At 38.6% G+C, this 20,056-nt stretch overlaps 1 long non-coding RNA gene across 1 annotated transcript in view; it reads left to right on the plus strand.

The window, feature by feature from the left end:
• The first annotated feature begins 5,023 nt into the window (after positions 1 to 5,023).
• LOC137636016 (uncharacterized) overlaps positions 5,024 to 20,056 on the plus strand; it is a 33,911-nt gene continuing 18,878 nt past the window's right edge. The window contains exons 1-2 of the long non-coding RNA XR_011042892.1: positions 5,024 to 5,074; positions 19,610 to 19,771. This is a non-coding gene — a long non-coding RNA (uncharacterized lncRNA). The remainder of the gene's footprint in view (positions 5,075 to 19,609; positions 19,772 to 20,056) is intronic.

The following is a 20,056-nucleotide window of genomic DNA, read 5'->3' on the forward strand; positions in this document are numbered from 1 at the left end:
AGAAAATACTAACCCTATTAAATTCACACTAACTTATCTATGTATAAGTATCAAATAATGCTAATATACTCAGAATATCACTTCACTAGAAGAGTTAATTTTCGTATTAAAAGAATCATCTCGTGAAATACCAGAGGTTTAATTATCTGTTTAATGACGTTATACATAAAATTTAACAAAATACTAATTACAGTTATGTAGTTCCTTCAATATTTAAGCTCGATGTAATAATAGTATCTATTTGAGTGTCCAATATCAGTGTTATTTAACAGCAAATCAGTTAATCAATCATTTAGGCAGCTGATTCATCCTACTCTCTATGACGTCACAAAGACGTATTCTTTAATAGAAATAATAATTGGGGAATTAAAATTCTTCCCCATGATAAAATTTATCAAAAACATCTTACAAGGGACTATCCCTTTGTAATTTGAAGAAATTATATCATCAATTCCATTAAAGACAAAAATTCTTAAGCGCTATCCACTCTAGCTAGAACGTTTGGTTGAAATTTGACGAAAAATTGGGCAGATTTCTCAAACAGCAACGCATAAGTCGCAGGATCTCTCCCTTGGTGGGATATTCCAGTGTTCTAATTGGCTGTATTTTCTCAGTTGTGATTGGTTGTTGCCTTCACTTACTATACCTAAGCAGACGTACACACGCACATCTATCATCGTAGCCTTAAGGACAGTCAAGTATTCTCCCCAATATGACTTATTTATTTAACTATGCCTTTTAACAAGATCTAATATTTATTCATTATTAATTTATAACTATTCATAGTTTATTTCAATATAAAATTGTAAATTATAAGTCGTTATTTATCCAAAATAAGTATAAGTTTTTCACACCAACTCAGCAGATTCATTCATAAAAATACGTTTCTATGACGTCACATACAACCACCAATCAGAGCTCAGGACGAGTCAACCAATGAGAGGCCAGATATTTCCCGCTAAATTCACGCAAAAATCTCTATTCAATGTTTTTTTTTTTATTTCTTTATTCAAGCAATTGAAGGTTTTTCATTAAGTAATCACTCTCGATTAATATATATATTATCAAAACAATTTATAAAGAATGGCAGGGAACAAAGAAAATTTATTTATTTCTTAAATAAAAGAATAAAAATCTCGAAGGAAAAATCGGGCAGATTGCTCAAACAGCAACCCAGGGACCTTAGCGGGATAATCCAGTGCTATGATTGGCTGTATCTTCCTCAGCTGTGATTGGCTGCACACATCGCTTACTGCAGCTTCACAGACATACGCACGCACTCTCAAGATCGTAGCCAGAACACAGTTACGTATTCCTTCGAATATGACGTATTTATTTAACTTTTGTCTTTTGAGAAGATTTATCAATTGTGTATTAGTAATTTGTTACTAAATACTTCCAGCAAACAGAATTATCCCACTCTTGTTAAGTATGAAAGACGTATTCTTAATGAAAATAATGATCTACTAATCAGAATTTATTCATCTACTAGAATATATCTTAAAAACATCTTATGAAGTATTGTTTCCATATATTTTCAAGAAAAGTTATCTCTAATTCCCTTAAAAACTAAAAAAATCCAGCTAAGTCTTACCATTTTAAAGGTTTAGAGACATTTTAATAAGGAAATTCGGGTAGGTTTCTTAAACAGCAACTCATACAGACATACGCACGCACATCCCACATCGTAGCCAAAAGGACAGTCAAGTATTCTTTCCAATATGACGTTTTTATTCAACTCTGCACTTTACCACGATCCAGTATTTATTTATTATTAACTTATAACTATTCGTAGTTTATTTAAATATAAAATTGTAAATTATTAATCGTAATTTATCTAAAAGAAGTATAAGTTTTTTTTACACTAACCCAGCCAGATTCTTCCTTAGCTGTGATTGGTTGATGTCTTCGCTCATGCAGCTTTGCGGACATACGCACGCACTCTCAAGATCGTAGCCAGAACACAGTTACGTATTCCTTCGAATATGACTTATTTATTTAAGTTCTGTCCTTTAAAAAGATTAATTATTTATTAATTAATAATTTATTTATTATTTCATGTTAATTTTGATAATATACATAATTTATGAGTCATAATTTATATATTATAAGTACAGATTTTTTACGATTACTAGTGGATTTTATGACGTCATATAATCCACCAATCAGAGCGTAGGAAGAATCAGCCAATGAGAGGCCAGACATTTTCCCGCTCAAAATGCATAAGGTGAGAGGGTTCCTTTGGCTTATGAGCTGCTGTTGGCGAACTGGTCAAATTCATTCGAAATTTTTACCAAATCCCTTTCATCCTATTTCTTTATTTATTTATTGTAATAATAACTACAAAAATTATATATTTAAGATACGTTTTATTACTAAATATTGTTTTGAGTTTGTTTCTATAAAATGTACAATGTTTAAGTCTTAATTTATCTGAGATACAGTATTGATCCCTACCCTTTATGACGACATATTTCCTTAATAAAACGTATGATTTGTTAAACATTTGTTCAATTACATTTTACCATGAATGTAACAAAATACGAATTACTATCATGTTCTTAAACTATTTAAGCTCGATATAATAATAGCATCTGTTTGAATATCGAATATTAGCTACGTGTCACTCAGTCAAACCTTCTTCCTACTCAACCAGCAAACAGATCTTGACGTCTCAGACTCATTTTCTTCATAAAAATAATGAGCTAGTATAAGAATTTATTCCTTTTCTAGAATATATTATAAAAACATCTTATAAAATATTGTTTCCATATATTTTGAAGAAAAGTTATCTCTAATACCCTTAAAAACGAAAAATCTTTTCAAATAGTGGCGGAAATTCGGGTAGGTTTCACAACTACGCGTCTAACATCGTAGCCAAAACTAAGTTAATTATTTCTTCAAAAATAACTTATTTTAATAGCTTATACTTATGAACATGATTCAATATTTATTTTAATATATAATTAACTCTATCATAAGTTGATTAAAATAAGAATTACAATTTTTAATTATTAACTTATTTAAAATAAGTATAGATATTTCACTCCTGCTCAGTCGAGTTCATTCATAAAACTACGATTGTATGACGTCACATACATCCACCAATCACAGCAGAGGATGAATTAGCCAATGAGACGCCAGATATTTTCCCGCTAAAAATCCATAAGGCGAGAGGGTTCCTCCGACTTATGGGCTGCTGTTGACGGAAAAGTCAGATTTACTGACGATTTCGGGCAAACGCTCTAGCTAATGAGGTTTTTTTCATCCTATCTCTCTTTCTTTTTTTTTCACATATGATAAAATAACAATTGTATGTATTTAAAGATCAATTTTATTACGAGATGATTGTTTTCGAGTTTAATTAGTAAAATTTGCAACTTTAAGCAATAGTTTATCTAAAAGAATATATATATATATATATATATATATATATATATATATATATATATATATATATATATATATATATATATATATATATATATATATATATATATATATATATATATATATATATATATATATATATATATATATATATATATATATATATATATATATATATATATATATATATATATATATATATATATATATATATATATATATATATATATATATATATATATATATATATATATATATATATATATATATATATATATATATATATTATAAATAACCCTTACAATGACGTATTTCTTAATTAATGATTCGATTAAATGATCTGTTCAATATATTTAACTCGATATGATTGATGATAATAAATCTATGGTGTATCAACGTAATTACGAAAATTTGGACAGCTTTCTCAAACAGCAACTCATAATATCATCGAATCTCTTAGAGGTGCATTCTAGCCTTCTGATTGGCTACATCTTCCCCAGCTCTGATTGGTTACTGATTTCATTTACTACGACTTCAGACACACACAAACGCACTTACATATAACATCGTAGCCAAAACGAGGGTCAATTATTCCTTCAAATATGACACATTTATTAAACTTATGACCTTTATTAAGATCTATTATTTATTTCTTTAAAAAAATCAATACTTTTAAAAAGATTATTTTAGTTAAATACAAATTTTTAAGGGCTAAATATTTTGAAATATGTATAGGTATAACGTCACTGGGCCTTCGACGCAACATTCATTCATAAATACGAGCGTGTGAAGTCACACTACAACCAGCCAATCAGACTGCAGATATTTCCCGGTATAAATGCATAAGACGAGAGAGTTCCTCTGAGTTATGGGCTGCTTTTGACAAACTAGTCAAATTGACGTAAGAAATTTGTAAGGCATCCCTTGTAATGAAGACAAGATTATATATATGCTCAACTTGAAAGCGAATTTCAGGGGAAAATATGAAAATAATTTGTGTGACTTGTGCAAAGATGAAGAAGATACTACCGAATATTTATTTTTATGCCCAAAATTAGGACAGCTAATGAATGTAGACATAAGTTTAGGTACGCTGAAAAATCCTAGCAGGGATCTGGCTGCATTTATAGGTAGGGCAATGCGTATAAAAGAAGAATTTAAGAAATCCAAACTGATTACCACAATAGGTTGCCAAAACTGATGATAGCAAGGTGTTATCCTATCTAATTTTAAGGTAAAATGGAATAAAAGTACAGATTGAGAATCTCTTCACTGTATTAATTTATTTAAGTCACAGGTAATATAAGCTTATTAACAATAATAAGAATAAGCTTAGAGGCTTTGCACCTATCAATGATAGTGCCCGCAAATTTATTTTGCGGAGTGAGCAATAAGGAACCAGGAAGGAACCTGAACATGAACAGAACATAAACATAAAAATCCATCCATAAAATAAATATCATTTGGGAAAATATCAATAAAGATGTTTTAATATTATTATTCTTATTGCTAATATTATAATAAGTAATAGTAGTTTGAATAATACAATGAATATATGTATAAAATTTCTTAATTATAAAACAGAACGCAACCTTAACCAATTTCTTGTTTAACAGACGACGCCCATAAATGTAAACAAAGTGAGTGAGGAAGCCGGCGCCACGTGTTTAATTCAACTTCAAGGGTAATATTAACATCTTAACTTAAGCGATGGTTAAATATATATATATTTATTTTTTTCTTTATCAACACAATACTCACAAAACTCATTCTCTTTATTCGTCAACCTAGTCATTAGGTAATTTTGGTATTTTATGCCCTTTTCAGCATCCTGCTTAATTCCTAGGGATACGCTTGAAACGTAATTTAAATGAAATGCATATATTTGGGATTTTGTGTGTGAAATTTATGAGCTATAATTCCGTCTGCCCTGTTAATGATTGTCCCAAACTATGGTGTATGTAGGATAGCGGCCACCTGCATGTACGCTTACGGCTAACTTAGAATACGGCATTAGGTAAGTAGGTAAGGACACAGCTTGTAGGTTAGGTTAGGGGGAAAAGTTTAGGTAAGTTGATGTCCATTCTTAACACAAGAGGAACTGGTCGCTGATATACAAAGGTTCCAACCATTATTTCCTTTGCAAATAAATAGTTAATAAGATATACCCCAATATATCCTACAGTAATGGGGCCAGTCAGTGGGAACCATGGGTTCAGGGTAGGGGAGATTTACTGGCGAATGGATAATTAATGGTAAAACTAACCTTTTTTTCTATATATGTTACTCTCTGGGACGCATAATAAATCCACGAAAAATTGCACAAAATATGGGGATCCTCTTCCCCTGAAATGTATATTGGGTAGTTTGTAGCGCTACGGCCAAGCGTCCTAATTTGCTTATTATCGCTCCGACTGTTATCTTGTATAGAATAAAAACATTTGGAAATGGTATACGGATCTTAAATATGTTGTGTAAGGGGGGGGGGGATTCCGGCGCTCCCCCTGGGTAAGGACACGACTTTTAGCATAGGTTAGGTGGGTTTTTCAAGTTAGCTTCTCCCGTCGTACTCGTAGGTAAGGAAACTGTTGGGTAAGGGGGGGTCCGGGGAGGCGAAGCCCCTCTGGGTAAGGATACGACTTTTAGCATAGCTTAGGTGGGTTTTTTAAGTTAGCTTCTCCCGCCAAAATCGTTTTTAGAACGACGGCCACAGTTCAGAATATTTCCGTTTTCTACAGGATCTGGCCGTCACCCTACAAAGGCTCCTAAGTAGGTAAGGACACAGCTTGTAGGTTAGGTTAGGGGGAAAAGTTTAGGTAAGTTGATGTCCATTCTTAATCAACACATGAGGAACTGGTCGCTGATATACAAAGGCTCCAACCATTATTTCCCTTGCAAATAAATAGTTATTAAGATATACCCCAATATATCTTACAGTAATGGGGCCAGTCAGTGGGAACCATGGGTTTAGGGTAAGGGAAGATTTACTGGCGAATGGATAATTAATGGTAAAATTAACCTTTTTTTCTATATACGTTATTCTCTGGGACGCATAATAAATCCATGAAAAATTGCACAAAATATGGGGATCCTCTTCCCCTGAAATGTATATTTCATTCATTAGGTCATGTCTTGTGAGTTGGAGGTTTCGGAGCCTTTGTATATCAGCGGCCAGTTCCTCCAGCGAGCATAAAATATAGACACCGAGTAAACTAAACTGACCTCTCTATGACAAAAATTAAGGCTGTTAGAGCAATTTAAAAAAAAATATATACTGCCAAATGTGCTTGAATAAAAATAACCACTGGGGGTTAAGGGTTGGAAAGTTCCAAATAGCCTGGGGGTAAAAGAGTTAAGTAATGAGGCCATGCCCTTTTAATCTATATTAAGTGGGTGTGACTAGGTTATTTAAGTTTCCTTTATTTTATTATTGCTGTGTTCCACCGACCTAAAGCTGTGTCGTCCTATGAGGTTACTATAGGAGAGGTGTAGCTCCCCCCCCCGTAAGAATACCCAGCTCTCTCAGGTAAGGTTAGGTTAGGTTGAATTTGATACAGCCTAAGATTTGCCTTTGTACTGTAGTAGAAATCAAATCATACAATATATACTGTACTGAAAAAGATTGTCTCTCACACAGAAGTAAACTTAAGTCAACTGAAATCTTATGTAATATAGACTTTTATTCAAATCTGTATTTTGTTCCTACATGAGTAAAAACGCTTGTCATTAGATATGGATATGATATCAGCAAAGTTGGAACTTGGGTGTTAAAATTTTCAACAAGGTGTCGGTAGTTTCTGGAGGGTAGAGGAGTCCCGCCCCTCCCTGTCAGCTAACCGAATAACGACTGACTTTAGCCTCCAAGACGTATATATGTGCGCTAAGTGTTCCACATTTGGCTCTTAGTTTTACATTTTCTTTTTCAGGCTGTATAATTAATGTAATTATTATTATTATTATTACTTGCTAAGCTACAACCCTAGTTGGAAAAGCAGGATGCTATAAGCCCAGGGGCTCCAACAAGGAAAATAGCTCAGTGAGGAAAGGGAACAAGGAGAAATAAAATATTTTAAGAAGAGCAACAACATTAAAATAAATATCACTTTATAAACTATAAAAACTTTAACAAAACAAGAGGAAGAGAAATAAGATATAAAATAGAAGAGTGTGCCCGAGTGTACCCTCAAGCAAGAGAACTCTAACCCAAGACAGTGGAAGACCATGGTACAGAGGCTATGGCACTACCTAAGATTAGAGAACAATGGTTTGATTTTGGAGTGTCCTTCTAGAAAAGCTGCTTACCACAGCTAAAGTCTCTCTTCTACCCTTACAAAGAGGAAAGTGGCCACTGAACAATTACAGTGCTAAGAAGAATTGTTTGGTAATCTCAGTGTTGTCAGGTGTACGAGGACAGGGAGAATATGTAAAGAATAGGCCAGATTATTCGGTAAGGGACTGTATAGGCAAAAGGAAAATGAACCGTAACCAGAGTGAAGGATCCAATGTAGTAATATCTGGCCAGTCAAAAGACCCCATAACTCTCTAGTGTTAGTATCAAAATGGGTGGCTGGTGCCCTGGCCAACCTACTACCTACTAAATGGAGAAACCATGTTTAGGCATGCAGTCATGCCCAGGAATATTTGTCAGGCGGTGCGTAACAGTCATGAGCAAGTTGTCCGTGTAGATTCCCATCTGCTGTGCCCTTTATGCAGAGGTCATGACTGCTTACAGTCTCCGTCATATGAGAAATGTAAGTCATTGTCCTCCTAGTGGCAGGAGTATAAATATTTTGGTGTAAAGACGAGAGAGAGAGAGAGAGAGAGAGAGAGAGAGAGAGAGAGAGAGAGAGAGAGAGAGAGAGAGAGAGAGAGAGAGAGAGAGAGAGAGAGAGAGAGAACCAAGCAAATCAGATTCTTCTCCTTTTGAGTCATCCTCGTAGTATAAGAAATCCCCGGGACCTCATCATTCTCCTGGTTGAACTCTGGCTTCTGATCCTTCGCTGTCGGTGTCCTCCAAAGGGAAGGCGACAAAGGATGACGATACTTATGTAACCTTAAGGCAAGCCCAGAGCGATTTGCGTTTACCTGCCTTCCATAAAGACACAAGTACAGTACTGTACCCATTCTCCTGTAGGTGAACCAAAGACATAGTTCTTTGAAATGACGATGCAGACATGGGCGATGTCCTAAGGAAATTATGGCCTTCCTTAGGTTAGAGGCTCTGGCTTTGAGGAACGCCCTAATGCACTCTGGCTTCTGATCCTTGGCTGTCGGTGTCCTCCAAAGGGAAGGCGACAAAGAATGACGATATTAATGTAACCTTAAGGCAAGCCCAGAGCGATTTGCGTTTACCTGCCTTCCATAAAGACACAAGTACAGTACTGTACCCATTCTCCTGTAGGTGAACCAAAGACATAGTTCTTTGAAATGACGATGCAGACATGGGCGATGTCCTAAGGAAATTATGGCCTTCCTTAGGTTAGAGGCTCTGGCTTTGAGGAATGCCCTAATGAACTCTGGCTTCTGATCCTTGTCTGTCGGTGTCCTCCAAAGGGAAGGCGACAAAGGATGACGATATTAATGTAACCTTATGGTAAGCCCAGAGCGATTTGCGTTTACCTGCCTTCCATAAAGACACAAGTACAGTACTGTACCCATTCTCCTGTAGGTGAACCAAAGACAGTTCTTTGAAATGACGATGCAGACATGGGCGATGTCCTAAGGAAATTATGGCCTTCCTTAGGTTAGAGGCTCTGGCTTTGAGGAACGCCCTAATGAACTCTGGCTTCTGATCCTTGGCTGTCGGTGTCCTCCAAAGGGAAGGCGACAAAGAATGACGATATTTATGTAACCTTATGGTAAGCCCAGAGCGATTTGCGTTTACCTGCCTTCCATAAAGACACAAGTACAGTACTGTACCCATTCTCCTGTAGGTGAACCAAAGACAGTTCTTTGAAATGACGATGCAGACATGGGCGATGTCCTAAGGAAATTATGGCCTTCCTTAGGTTAGAGGCTCTGGCTTTGAGGAACGCCCTAATGAACTCTGGCTTCTGATCCTTGGCTGTCGGTGTCCTCCAAAGGGAAGGCGACAAAGGATGACGATATTAATGTAACCTTATGGTAAGGCCAGAGCGATTTGCTTTTACCTGCCTTCCATAAAGACACAAGTACAGTACTGTACCCATTCTCCTGTAGGTGAACCAAAGACAGTTCTTTGAAATGACGATGCAGACATGGGCGATGTCCTAAGGAAATTATGGCCTTCCTTAGGTTAGAGGCTCTGGCTTTGAGGAACGCCCTAATGAACTCTGGCTTCTGATCCTTGGCTGTCGGTGTCCTCCAAAGGGAAGGCGACAAAGAATGACGATATTAATGTAACCTTATGGTAAGGCCAGAGCGATTTGCGTTTACCTGCCTTCCATAAAGACACAAGTACAGTACTGTACCCATTCTCCTGTAGGTGAACCAAAGACAGTTCTTTGAAATGACGATGCAGACATGGGCGATGTCCTAAGGAAATTATGGCCTTCCTTAGGTTAGAGGCTCTGGCTTTGAGGAACGCCCTAATGAACTCTGGCTTCTGATCCTTGGCTGTCGGTGTCCTCCAAAGGGAAGGCGACAAAGAATGACGATATTAATGTAACCTTATGGTAAGCCCAGAGCGATTTGCGTTTACCTGCCTTCCATAAAGACACAAGTACAGTACTGTACCCATTCTCCTGTAGGTGAACCAAAGACAGTTCTTTGAAATGACGATGCAGACATGGGCGATGTCCTAAGGAAATTATGGCCTTCCTTAGGTTAGAGGCTCTGGCTTTGAGGAATGCCCTAATGAACTCTGGCTTCTGATCCTTGGCTGTCGGTGTCCTCCAAAGGGAAGGCGACAAAGAATGACGATATTTATGTAACCTTATGGTAAGCCCAGAGCGATTTGCGTTTACCTGCCTTCCATAAAGACACAAGTACAGTACTGTACCCATTCTCCTGTAGGTGAACCAAAGACAGTTCTTTGAAATGACGATGCAGACATGGGCGATGTCCTAAGGAAATTATGGCCTTCCTTAGGTTAGAGGCTCTGGCTTTGAGGAACGCCCTAATGAACTCTGGCTTCTGATCCTTGGCTGTCGGTGTCCTCCAAAGGGAAGGCGACAAAGAATGACGATATTAATGTAACCTTATGGTAAGCCCAGAGCGATTTGCTTTTACCTGCCTTCCATAAAGACACAAGTACAGTACTGTACCCATTCTCCTGTATGTGAACCAAAGACAGTTCTTTGAAATGACGATGCAGACATGGGCGATGTCCTAAGGAAATTATGGCCTTCCTTAGGTTAGAGGCTCTGGCTTTGAGGAACGCCCTAATGAACTCTGGCTTCTGATCCTTGGCTGTCGGTGTCCTCCAAAGGGAAGGCGACAAAGAATGACGATATTAATGTAACCTTATGGTAAGCCCAGAGCGATTTGCTTTTACCTGCCTTCCATAAAGACACAAGTACAGTACTGTACCCATTCTCCTGTAGGTGAACCAAAGACAGTTCTTTGAAATGACGATGCAGACATGGGCGATGTCCTAAGGAAATTATGGCCTTCCTTAGGTTAGAGGCTCTGGCTTTGAGGAACGCCCTAATGAACTCTGGCTTCTGATCCTTGGCTGTCGGTGTCCTCCAAAGGGAAGGCGACAAAGAATGACGATATTAATGTAACCTTATGGTAAGCCCAGAGCGATTTGCTTTTACCTGCCTTCCATAAAGACACAAGTACAGTACTGTACCCATTCTCCTGTAGGTGAAACAAAGACAGTTCTTTGAAATGACGATGCAGACATGGGCGATGTCCTAAGGAAATTATGGCCTTCCTTAGGTTAGAGGCTCTGGCTTTGAGGAATGCCCTAATGAACTCTGGCTTCTGATCCTTGGCTGTCGGTGTCCTCCAAAGGGAAGGCGACAAAGAATGACGATATTAATGTAACCTTAAGGCAAGCCCAGACCGATTTGCGTTTACCTGCCTTCCATAAAGACACAAGTACAGTACTCTACCCATTCTCCTGTAGGTGAACCAAAGACAGTTCTTTGAAATGACGATGCAGACATGGGCGATGTCCTAAGGAAATTATGGCCTTCCTTAGGTTAGAGGCTCTGGCTTTGAGGAACGCCCTAATGAACTCTGGCTTCTGATCCTTGGCTGTCGGTGTCCTCCAAAGGGAAGGCGACAAAGAATGACGATATTAATGTAACCTTATGGTAAGCCCAGAGCGATTTGCTTTTACCTGCCTTCCATAAAGACACAAGTACAGTACTGTACCCATTCTCCTGTAGGTGAACCAAAGACAGTTCTTTGAAATGACGATGCAGACATGGGCGATGTCCTAAGGAAATTATGGCCTTCCTTAGGTTAGAGGCTCTGGCTTTGAGGAATGCCCTAATGAACTCTGGCTTCTGATCCTTGGCTGTCGGTGTCCTCCAAAGGGAAGGCGACAAAGAATGACGATATTAATGTAACCTTATGGTAAGCCCAGAGCGATTTGCTTTTACCTGCCTTCCATAAAGACACAAGTACAGTACTGTACCCATTCTCCTGTAGGTGAAACAAAGACAGTTCTTTGAAATGACGATGCAGACATGGGCGATGTCCTAAGGAAATTATGGCCTTCCTTAGGTTAGAGGCTATGGCTTTGAGGAATGCCCTAATGAACTCTGGCTTCTGATCCTTGGCTGTCGGTGTCCTCCAAAGGGAAGGCGACAAAGAATGACGATATTAATGTAACCTTAAGGCAAGCCCAGACCGATTTGCGTTTACCTGCCTTCCATAAAGACACAAGTACAGTACTCTACCCATTCTCCTGTAGGTGAACCAAAGACAGTTCTTTGAAATGACGATGCAGACATGGGCGATGTCCTAAGGAAATTATGGCCTTCCTTAGGTTAGAGGCTCTGGCTTTGAGGAACGCCCTAATGAACTCTGGCTTCTGATCCTTGGCTGTCGGTGTCCTCCAAAGGGAAGGCGACAAAGAATGACGATATTAATGTAACCTTAAGGCAAGCCCAGACCGATTTGTGTTTACCTGCCTTCCATAAAGACACAAGTACAGTACTGTACCCATTCTCCTGTAGGTGAACCAAAGACAGTTCTTTGAAATGACGATGCAGACATGGGCGATGTCCTAAGGAAATTATGGCCTTCCTTAGGTTAGAGGCTCTGGCTTTGAGGAACGCCCTAATGAACTCTGGCTTCTGATCCTTGGCTGTCGGTGTCCTCCAAAGGGAAGGCGACAAAGAATGACGATATTAATGTAACCTTATGGTAAGGCCAGAGCGATTTGCGTTTACCTGCCTTCCATAAAGACACAAGTACAGTACTGTACCCATTCTCCTGTAGGTGAACCAAAGACAGTTCTTTGAAATGACGATGCAGACATGGGCGATGTCCTAAGGAAATTATGGCCTTCCTTAGGTTAGAGGCTCTGGCTTTGAGGAACGCCTTAATGAACTCTGGCTTCTGATCCTTGGCTGTCGGTGTCCTCCAAAGGGAAGGCGACAAAGAATGACGATATTAATGTAACCTTATGGTAAGGCCAGAGCGATTTGCGTTTACCTGCCTTCCATAAAGACACAAGTACAGTACTGTACCCATTCTCCTGTAGGTGAACCAAAGACAGTTCTTTGAAATGACGATGCAGACATGGGCGATGTCCTAAGGAAATTATGGCCTTCCTTAGGTTAGAGGCTCTGGCTTTGAGGAACGCCCTAATGAACTCTGGCTTCTGATCCTTGGCTGTCGGTGTCCTCCAAAGGGAAGGCGACAAAGAATGACGATATTAATGTAACCTTATGGTAAGCCCAGAGCGATTTGCTTTTACCTGCCTTCCATAAAGACACAAGTACAGTACTGTACCCATTCTCCTGTAGGTGAAACAAAGACAGTTCTTTGAAATGACGATGCAGACATGGGCGATGTCCTAAGGAAATTATGGCCTTCCTTAGGTTAGAGGCTCTGGCTTTGAGGAACGCCCTAATGAACTCTGGCTTCTGATCCTTGGCTGTCGGTGTCCTCCAAAGGGAAGGCGACAAAGAATGACGATATTAATGTAACCTTATGGTAAGCCCAGAGCGATTTGCGTTTACCTGCCTTCCATAAAGACACAAGTACAGTACTGTACCCATTCTCCTGTAGGTGAACCAAAGACAGTTCTTTGAAATGACGATGCAGACATGGGCGATGTCCTAAGGAAATTATGGCCTTCCTTAGGTTAGAGGCTCTGGCTTTGAGGAACGCCCTAATGAACTCTGGCTTCTGATCCTTGGCTGTCGGTGTCCTCCAAAGGGAAGGCGACAAAGAATGACGATATTAATGTAACCTTAAGGCAAGCCCAGACCGATTTGCGTTTACCTGCCTTCCATAAAGACACAAGTACAGTACTCTACCCATTCTCCTGTAGGTGAACCAAAGACAGTTCTTTGAAATGACGATGCAGACATGGGCGATGTCCTAAGGAAATTATGGCCTTCCTTAGGTTAGAGGCTCTGGCTTTGAGGAACGCCCTAATGAACTCTGGCTTCTGATCCTTGGCTGTCGGTGTCCTCCAAAGGGAAGGCGACAAAGAATGACGATATTAATGTAACCTTAAGGCAAGCCCAGACCGATTTGTGTTTACCTGCCTTCCATAAAGACACAAGTACAGTACTGTACCCATTCTCCTGTAGGTGAACCAAAGACAGTTCTTTGAAATGACGATGCAGACATGGGCGATGTCCTAAGGAAATTATGGCCTTCCTTAGGTTAGAGGCTCTGGCTTTGAGGAACGCCCTAATGAACTCTGACTTCTGATCCTTGGCTGTCGGTGTCCTCCAAAGGGAAGGCGACAAAGAATGATGATATTAATGTAACCTTATGGTAAGGCCAGAGCGATTTGCGTTTACCTGCCTTCCATAAAGACACAAGTACAGTACTGTACCCATTCTCCTGTAGGTGAACCAAAGACAGTTCTTTGAAATGACGATGCAGACATGGGCGATGTCCTAAGGAAATTATGGCCTTCCTTAGGTTAGAGGCTCTGGCTTTGAGGAACGCCCTAATGAACTCTGGCTTCTGATCCTTGGCTGTCGGTGTCCTCCAAAGGGAAGGCGACAAAGAATGACGATATTAATGTAACCTTATGGTAAGGCCAGAGCGATGTGCTTTTACCTGCCTTCCATAAAGACACAAGTACAGTACTGTACCCATTCTCCTGTAGGTGAACCAAAGACAGTTCTTTGAAATGACGATGCAGACATGGGCGATGTCCTAAGGAAATTATGGCCTTCCTTAGGTTAGAGGCTCTGGCTTTGAGGAACGCCCTAATGAACTCTGGCTTCTGATCCTTGGCTGTCGGTGTCCTCCAAAGGGAAGGCGACAAAGAATGACGATATTAATGTAACCTTAAGGCAAGCCCAGACCGATTTGCGTTTACCTGCCTTCCATAAAGACACAAGTACAGTACTGTACCCATTCTCCTGTAGGTGAACCAAAGACAGTTCTTTGAAATGACGATGCAGACATGGGCGATGTCCTAAGGAAATTTTGGGCTTCCTTAGGTTAGAGGCTCTGGCTTTGAGGAACGCCCTAATTAGCCAGAGCTCGGTTCTTTTTTTTCCACACACAAGTAGAAGGAACGGCGGAAAAGTAGAGGAACTCCACCAAGGACTCACTTTTCTGTTGTGCTGTCATTTTTAATATATCTGTAACACCAGGACCAACCCCAATAAATATGGCTATGACTGTCTTAAAACCATCCTTTAAGTAGATCCCTATAGCTCAAAAAGCTAGGGTATCAACACCAACAATGCAGTCTATTAACCCTTTTACCCCCAGGCTATTTGGAAATTTCCAACCCTTAACCCCCCAGGGGGTTATTTTTTTCCCAGCACATTTTGCAGTATATTTTTTTTCAAATTGGTCTAACAGCTTTAACTTTTGTCATAGAGAGGTCAGGTTGGTCTCATTCTCTTGGAAAATGCCTGAATTTTTTCAAAAAATTATCAAAAAGATGAAAAAAAATTTTTTTTTAGCATTTTTTTGCAATGACGTACCGGTACATCCATGGGGGTAAAGGGATGGCTTTTGTGAAACGTATCAGTACGTCCTTTGGGGGTAAAAGGGTTAAAAGAGCAATGGATTCACTACAACTCTTACATCCAGTGCATAAGGGGAAGGGGTAGAAGGGGAGCTATAACCCATTATGGTAGGCAAAGGGCATTACTACAGGGCAGAGGACTGGACAGTGGAGGTCCTCAGACACTGATACCACTTCCCGTTCTCTAACTCTCGTTCTCCTCTCACTCAGACTGTGGCAGCAAGATTGTCGTCATACCACCAGAATTCTCAGAAAGATGTGATTCTTCAAGGAAAAGCCCAAAAGATGATGGGAAAAGATGCACTACAAGTAGTCTTGGATGGGTCTCCAGGTTTCTACTGTTGTCTATTCCTAATGGAAAAATCAACAAGAGGCTGGAGACCTGCAATTGACCCTTCCACCATGAACAAGTTTATATAACAAAAATTTATTCAAGATTGATATAGCAAGCACAGTAAGAATGGCCATCGGGGAGAATGATTATAAGCTCTCTCTGGACCTGAGAGATGCATGTTCCCAGATCCCTGTTCATCAATCTTCAAATTAACCCTTTTACCCCCAAAGGACATACTGGTACGTTTCACAAAACCCATCCCTTTACCCCCATGGACGTACCGGTACGTCCTTGCAAAAAAAGGCTATAAATTTTTTTTTTTCATAATTTTGATAATTTTTTGAGAAAATTTAGGCATTTTCCAAGAGAATGAGACCAACATGACCTCTCTATGACAAAAATTAAGGCTGTTAGAGCAATTTAAAAAAATTATACTGCAAAATGTGCTGGGAAAAAAATAACCCCCTGGGGGTTAAGGGTTGGAAATTTCCAAAGAGCCTGGGGGTAAAAGGGTTAAAAGTTCTGTGCTGTGGACAGTTGACTGCCTCCTAAGTATTCATTCTAGTTTCCACAAGCATATCTGCTTTGGAGCATGCCAATGGGATTCGGCCACTGAGATACCTGGACAATTGGCTAATCCTTACATTCTTATGGAGGCAACTCCTTCAACATCAGAACAAACTTCTCTCCTTCTGCCATGATCTAGGGATCATGGTAAATCTAGAAAAATTCAGCATCATACCCTAACAGAGGATGGAATATCAAAAGATGTTAGTGGACGAGTCTTTCTATCTTATAATTGGGTCTCAAGAGTCACAGGAGTAGCATGCCATTTTCTACGCCATTAACATTTCCCAGCACGTCAGCAGTACTTACTGGATCATCTGTCATCATCAGAGAAACTCATCCCTTACTGTAGTTTACATCAGCAGTCACTTGAGTGATGTCTGAGGAAATAGTGGCCAGCAATGAAACAAGATGTCTGATCAAGATGGATGGCTGAGGGATATGAATCTCTCGAATGAGTGCCCTTCACCAGCGCTGCTTCTTTTCTTCTATGTTTTAAAAGAAAGTTCAGGTGTCCATTTAAGGAGCCAGTTCATCGCAGGTCGCTAGTCACAAGAAGAAAAAAGCCTGCACATCAACCTTCTGGAACTGAAAGCAGCGTTCTTGACACTGCAGTCATTCTAATAAGATCTGATTGGTCACTCTGTTGATTGGATGAGCAACAACACCACCTGTAGTAGTATATGTCAACAAGAAAGGAAGTACAGTACTGTATGTTTCAAAGCACCTCATCAAGTTGGCGATGCTGGCTAATGAGTAGGCACTGAACAAAGCAGTCGAACTGTCGGGAATAGTCATTCCCAATAAAAGTAATTTATCGTCGACACCCTAAGTCGACAAGGACAAGTGGTCAGATTGGAGTAGTCCTTTAATCCTCAAGGGGTGAGGAGCCTATTGACTTATTTTTGCATCCCAATGATCTGCCTCTTTGTGACGAGACTCCACAAGAAGCTCCAAAGTTCCTGATCACCAGTTCTGCATCAGGCAGTGTCATTAGAGGATGCATTTTAATATCCATGGGCTGGCCTGGACGTCTATGCTTTTCCCTCGATTTTACGGAAATATAGTGCAATTAATAAACTAACCGATTTCCTTAGAGTAACATGGCTTGATGAAATGCCATCAATGCTTTTTTATCAGATATTATTTCATAGTATTCTGCATGAATACATGTTTAGACATATATGTGGAAGATCTGCAGATAGAGGATCCATTTAGAATAATTGATAAGTAGGATATTTTATGAGGAATTTTATTCTTGTGCCGTATCTAGACTTTGAAGGCAAAGACTACACTAGTTGACATGGCATTTTAAAAACTTAAATAATTCAAGTCTGTATTTAATATTGGTCTTTTGCATACTGTAAACTCTCATAGACAGTCTTTTAGAAATTTCTCCTTGGACAAAATGTATTTTAAATCGGCTTCAGTAAACAAGGGATCTTAGCTTGAGAGTTTTCATATTGTAAAATATCAGGAAGGCAACCTTAGGAAAGGGTATGATTTTGTAACCATTTACATTTTAAATATTCAAATCTAGATTCGTTGAAAATTATAGTAGGAAGCTCCCAACGAGATAATCTTTCATTCGACAGTCTGTTCTAAGACATTTCCCCTTAGAAATAAATGAGAAGTTCATTTTAATGGAAGCCTTTGTAGCAATCTACATCAATTCTGTAATATTCTGATCACTAACCATATACTGTATGATGGGCAAATTCACAATCATAGATTCCTTGTTCTTCTTTTTCTTATTGAAAAAGTCTCCCATTCGTGGTTATTATATGTTTGTAGTATTGATTTTATTTCAGGCTCTGTATGGATTTCCTTCGGTTGTTTGAGAGCTTTTTTCTTGAAAAGATGAGACTGAAGGATTTTGTGCCAAAAGTAGACTATAGCATTTCTAGACCAGAATCTCTTATTATTTACACTTGATATCCTGCAATATCCTTCAAGAAGGATAGCAGGGTAGTCTAGGATTATTTTTCTATAGTGCTTCATTAATAGATCTAATATCCTATAAATTTTGCTGAAATTTTAAACAAGAATCTATTGGGTCATATGTAGTAGTTTCTGATACCCGTGTATCACCAAGCGGGTAGTTTGTAGCGCTACGGCCAAGCGTCCTAATTTGCTTATTATCGCTCCGACTGTTATCTTGTGTAGAATAAAAACGTTTGGAAATGGTCTACGGATCTTAAATATGTGCTTAAATGCACACTTTTATGTTTTTTGCCGAAAACCCTAAACTACCTGAAAATTTGTGGCTCGAGTTCTTACTCCGGCCACGAATCTTCTCGCTCCCGTAGTAGGTAAGGGGGGGGTCCGGGGGGGCGAAGCCCCCCTGGGTAAGGATACGGCTTTTAGCATAGGTTAGGTGTGTTTTTTAAGTTAGCTTCTCCCGCCAAAATCGTTTTTAGAACGACGGCCACAGTTCAGAATATTCCAGTCTTCTACGAACTCGATTTTAGAATGACGGCCACAGTCCACCTCACTTTATAATATTCCCATTTTCTATGAATGAAAACGGATCTGGCCGTCACCCTACAAAGGCTCCCACCAAGCCATGTCAGTTTTATCTTTTTTGGTTTCTTGGTGAGTTCTCTGGTTGTCCTCTTTATTCATGGATATTTTGTATTTGAAATACTCTTCATACTGACCCCAGAGTTTCAAGACTTGGAAAACCCAATGTTAGTCTATATATTGAATTGGTTATTTGTGACTAAGGAATATCTTTTATGGAAGTGTTATGGATGCCATTAGTTAGTAGTACAGTACCTTATGTGATTCAATATTGCTAAGCCATCTGGATGAATAATGATTAGTAATGAAAAGTCGGAAATACTGTACTGTAATTATCATTTATCCTGGATGTCAAATATTTAGTCCGGATAAATCTCCTTTCATATTTAATACCACAAATTTATATTCGGTCATGTGGCTGATAAAGAAAAGCCTTTTCGCTCTAAATCCCATAAAATCAACTGATGAAGAAAAATATTTTAATATTTAACCCTTTAAGAGGAAATTAGTCATCAGAAAGTTAGCTGTATAATTTAATAAAGGCTTGTTTGTATATTCTTGGAATTAGTTTTATGCTATGCTAATATATACGGCCCCTCATAAGCCACATTAATACTGTACTATGCTATTGTTCATTTAAGCTGTTTTGTATGTGCGTTTTCTAATTTTTCTGTATATTCCAGGTTACTTGTTAAATATGATCCAGCAAGATATGAACTTTTATGCAAGTGAAGTAACCTAACCCAAGCTAGTTTTGGAAAGGAACATGCAAGTAATGTTCGCAAGAACATTAATTTTTATGATGGCTCAATAACGGTGTATTCGGTGTTCTGAAGAAAGAAGAGGTAATTATGATTGATCAGTAAATAGCTGATGTTTTTATTCTTTCAATAAAAATATACATTCAGCGATTAAATCCTATTTAAAATAGACATTTTTTATTGCTTTTGTACAATACTAGATAACCATGATGTATTTTTTTATATATCATGTTGAATTGGGAACCACTTTATTTTAATTCTCTTTACTATAAATTTCATTGCAAGATAAGGTTTGTGTTCTACTTTACATTGTGGTGATTTTAAAAATATTTTCTAGTATTTGGTGACTAGCATAGTTGTATTCTAGAT

The sequence above is a fragment of the Palaemon carinicauda genome, unplaced genomic scaffold, assembly GCF_036898095.1.
Source record: "Palaemon carinicauda isolate YSFRI2023 unplaced genomic scaffold, ASM3689809v2 scaffold210, whole genome shotgun sequence".
NCBI lineage: Eukaryota > Metazoa > Arthropoda > Malacostraca > Decapoda > Palaemonidae > Palaemon > Palaemon carinicauda.